This window comes from Hevea brasiliensis, chromosome 8, assembly GCF_030052815.1.
Source record: "Hevea brasiliensis isolate MT/VB/25A 57/8 chromosome 8, ASM3005281v1, whole genome shotgun sequence".
In the NCBI taxonomy this organism is placed as follows: domain Eukaryota; kingdom Viridiplantae; phylum Streptophyta; class Magnoliopsida; order Malpighiales; family Euphorbiaceae; genus Hevea; species Hevea brasiliensis.
This window is the reverse complement of record NC_079500.1, coordinates 95,073,460-95,078,048: the sequence shown is the minus strand read 5'-3', so window position 1 is coordinate 95,078,048 and position 4,589 is coordinate 95,073,460. Positions and strand designations below refer to the sequence as shown.

The following is a 4,589-nucleotide window of genomic DNA, read 5'->3' as shown; positions in this document are numbered from 1 at the left end:
GGTTCGAAATTTGAGTTTAAATCGACCTCGCAGTCCTTCCCGAGAAGGTCACCCATCGCTGTGACTCTCGGCTCATTTAACCTCTTATATTCTGTTTTTCTTATTTATACTTAACTAATTGACAATTACTAATTATTTGTATTCAGGACTTATCTAATTGTCTTAGATGTGGTTCTAATCCCCTTAATTATCCGGACCGACACCGGTCACCGGAATAGTGAAATATAGGGTTGTTACAGTTACTGTTCATTAAGAATTTTTGTTGAATTTAGAGGGCGGCCCATATCTATTTTGAAGGAAACAACGCTCTGATCAGGACTAATCAATCTGTAGGATTCTTTAGCCCCACCCTCTTGAGGCCAAATTCGATTGTTTTCTAGGGTTTTGAAGCATTTTTCTGTTTTTACTTTGATTTCTTTTTGTTTATGACAAGAATTTCTTAATCTGGTGAGTTGATCTTTGATCCAGAAGTAGAAAAAACAGCTAAACATTTGAGAAAATTGGCTAAGCAAGCTAGGCAGATTTCGAGTACATCTGAAGGAGTCCAATCTCCAAAGGAGTTAAGTTCGGATTCAGAGTCAGAGTCAAATTTCGAAAACGAAACCATGGCTGCTAGAACCTTGAAAGAGTTGGCTGCTCCTGATCTAAACCAACAGCCTTTGTGTATCCAATACCCTACTTTAAATGTTGCTTTTGAGTTGAAATATGGACTAATCCATTTATTGCCTAAGTTTCATGGTCTTGCAGGTGAGGATCCACATAAGCATCTAAAGGAATTTCATGTTGTGTGTTCCAGCATGAAACCTCAAGGAGTTTCAGAGGATCATATCAAGCTTCGGGCTTTCCCTTTCTCACTAGAGGGCACAGCTAAGGATTGGTTGTATTACCTTCCTTTTGGATCCGTCAACTCATAGAATGGGATGAAGCAGATATTTCTGGAGAAGTATTTTCCTGCTTCTCGTGCTGCCAATATAAGAAAAGAAATTTGTGGCATCTGGCAGTACAATGGAGAGAGTTTGTATGAGTATTGGGAGAGATTTAAGAAGCTGTGCGCAAGCTGTCCCCATCATCAAATAAGTGAGCAGCTGTTGATTCAGTATTTCTATGAGGGACTTCTACCAATGGACTGTAGTATGATAGATGTTGCTAGTGGAGGAGCTTTGGTTGACAAGACACCAGAAGAGGCAAGGAGGCTGATTGCTAACATGGCAGCAAATTCTTAGCAGTTTGGAATGAGAATGGATCACACACCTATAAAGGTTAATGAGGTAAGTACATCTAACCTTGAGAAACAAATTTCTGATTTAACTTCTTTGGTGAGGCAGTTGGCTATAGGGAACATGCAAACTGTTAAGGTATGTGGAATTTGTTCGGGTTCGGGTCATGCTACTGACATGTGTCCTGCGTTACAAGAGGATGAATCAATGCAACATGCTAATGCAGTAGGACATTATGGACAGCCACAACACATGTATGATCCCTTTTCCAATACTTATAATCCAGGATGGCGAGATCATCCCAATCTGAGTTATGGGAATCCACCGGTGCAAAATTGATACCAGCAGCAGAAACAAGTGAATCTACCACCTCCACCTCCCTCAAATCAAGGTATGTCACTTGATGAAATTGTTAAGGCTTTGGCTAACAATACCCAACAGTTTCAACAGGAGACCAGAAATAGCATTCAAAATATAGAGAGGTAGATTGGTCAGTTAGCCTCATCTGTGAGTAAGCTGAAAGCTCAAGGTTCTAGAAAGCTTCCATCACAAACAGTCATGAACCCCAGAGAAAATGCGAGTGCTATACTGTTGCGGAGTGGGAAAGAAGTTGATAATCAGACTCCACATGAGTCAACGAAAAAGAAGAAGCAAGGAGAAAAAGAGTCCGAAGTTCCTGAAGTTGAGGTAAATACTGAACCTAAACTGAATAAGGTTAATAATTCTATTCTTCCTCCATTCCCATGCAAGTTGGCTAAAACTAAGAAAGAAGAACAAGAGAAAGAAATTTTGGAGACTTTTAGGAAGGTAGAGGTGAATATACCTTTACTTGATACGATCAAACAAGTTCCCAAGTATGCTAAATTCCTTAAGGAGTTATGCACTACAAAGCGCAAGTTGAGGAATAATGAGAAGATCAGTGTGGGGGAAAATGTGTCAACACTAATTCAGCGAAAATTACCCCCTAAGTGTAAGGATCCAGGTTCGTTTTCTATTTCCTGCAAAATAGGTGATTCTAAATTTGAAAGTGCAATGGTAGATTTAGGAGCATCTATTAATGTTATGTCAAATTCAGTTTTTCAAACTTTAAATTTAGGTCCTTTGAAAGAAACTAATGTCATTATTCAGTTAGCTAATCATTCTAATGCTTACCCATTAGGAGTAGTTGAGGATGTGTTGGTACAGGTTGGAGGATTGATTTTTCCTGCAGATTTTTACATTCTAGATATGGAGGATGATAGTGCTCTCTCATCAAATTCAGCTTTGATTTTGTTTGGAAGACCTTTCCTAAAAACTGCTAAGATAAAAATTGATGTGGATGAGGGTACCTTAACTATGGAGTTTGATGGAGAAACTGTCAAATTTAATATCTTTGATGTCATGAAGTATCCTGCTGATGATCATTCTGTTTTTTCTATTAATATTGTTGATACATTTGTATAGGATGTTTTTGAGGATGAGTTAGAAATAAAATCACAATTGCATGAATTAGAGGAAATTCGCCTTAAGGCTTATGAGAATTCTAGGATCTATAAAGAAAAGACAAAGGCATTCCATGATAAACTAAGGAAGCAGTTTGTGATTGGGCAAAAAGTTTTACTGTATAATTCCAGATTGAAGCTGATGATTAGTAAGTTGCGTTCTCGTTGGATTGGACCCTTTGTTGTTACTAATGTGTTTCCTTATGGTGCAATTGAATTTCAAAGTTTAGGAACTAACAAAGTGTTCAATGTCAACGGTTATGAACTCAAGCCATTTTATGAGGGGTTTCAGGAGAATTCAGTGGATTAAGGAGCTTTGTCATATCGAGCTAACGACGATAAACAAAAGCGCTTCTTGGGAGGCAACCTATGGGTGGCTTGTTAGCCACAATCAAATTTGTTTTCTTTTCCTTATTTTATTTTATTTTCTAGCATTTTTTTTTCTTTTCTTTTGCATTTGGACTTTACATTGGGGACAATGTAAGTTTTAAGTGTGGGGGAGGAGAAATTTGTTGCTGCAATCTTTTTAATTGTTTAAAAAAATTATTAAAAAAATAAAAATAAAAATAAAAATAAAATAAAATAAAATAAAATTTGTTCTCATAAGCTTGATTCATGATTCTATATTAACTCTCGGAAAGAAGTGCTTTGTCCTTGAAATGACTTTTCTATTTTAAATTGAATTCTTGAGATTTTAGGCAAGGTAATAGTAACTTTAATGATGGATTTTCCCTCTTCTCCATATCATATAGCAATTTTTTCTGCATAAATCATTTAGGCTTGATTTAATGGTGAAATGATTAATCTATCAGGGCTTTAAACTAATGTCATGCATATTTCAGAACTTTGTTTAATCTATCAGGGCACTTTATAATATGTAGATGCATAAATTGGGGGAAATAAAAGGTTGAACTTGAAAATTACTCCGCTATTTTAGTTAAGCAAACTAACCAGGGGTCTTCATGAATCCCATGTCGATTCTCAGGCCAAAAGCTAGCTAGGATATGAGTAAGGTACTTTTCTGAAGGTGACGGTTGAAATAAAAAAAAAAAAAGGCAATTGTGACAGGAGAGAAGTACCAATTTCAAATATAAAAAAATAGGCATTTCTATTCCCCCTAAGATTTGCAAAGAGCTATAATTGTTGTGCCCTGATAAATTAGCCTTGTGTTTTGATGTGTATTGACTTAAAATTTTAGGGAACTTTAATTGTGTGAGCTTAATTGATTTCAAACCTTTTATTTTGTGTTGGAAAATTGTTGATAAATTGGTATGGTGTTGATGGAATTTGTTGTAATGCTTATTACCTTACTTGCCTCTTCTTTCAAATTTTTAATCTTTTGTTAGAGAATGTTGTGATATGGTGAAGTTAAGGAACTTCTAAGTGGAGTTGATTGAGAGTTTAAGTCATGCTTGAGGACAAGCATGGAATAAGTGTGGGGGAATTTGATAAGTACATAATTTATTAATTTTACTCCCATCACATTTAGTGTTTTTAGTGTGTTTTTATGTTTAATTCAGTTAGTTAAAATATATTTATCATCTAGGCATATTTTTAGATAGTTGTGGAATAATTGTGTTAAATGGAGAAATTTTCAGCATTTTACCTTTGCTGTATTTTTCAGGTGTTTCTAAAGTTGTGGGTCTCCAAATTGAGTGTTGTTTAATCCATTGAAAAGCTAAGATAGAGCACTACAAAAGATAAAGAGGGGCCAAAGCCCAAATCAGTCTCCAAGGTTGACAAAATAAGCTATGGATCTATTGAAAAAGCCCAGACTTGATGTGCCACGACCAGTTTCGGTATTTATTTTGTATCTGGAGTTTCAGATATCCAAATGAAGTAAGCCTAAGCCCAATTGAACCTTAAGAGCCACCTCTACAACTTCTATGAA

At 35.9% G+C, this 4,589-nt stretch overlaps 1 non-coding gene across 1 annotated transcript; it reads right to left on the bottom strand.

The window, feature by feature from the left end:
* Nucleotides 1-968: 968 nt before the first annotated feature.
* Nucleotides 969-1,075, bottom strand: LOC131182569 (small nucleolar RNA R71). The gene has a single exon (XR_009150833.1). It is a non-coding gene; the product is annotated as a small nucleolar RNA R71 (small nucleolar RNA).
* Nucleotides 1,076-4,589: the final 3,514 nt, after the last annotated feature.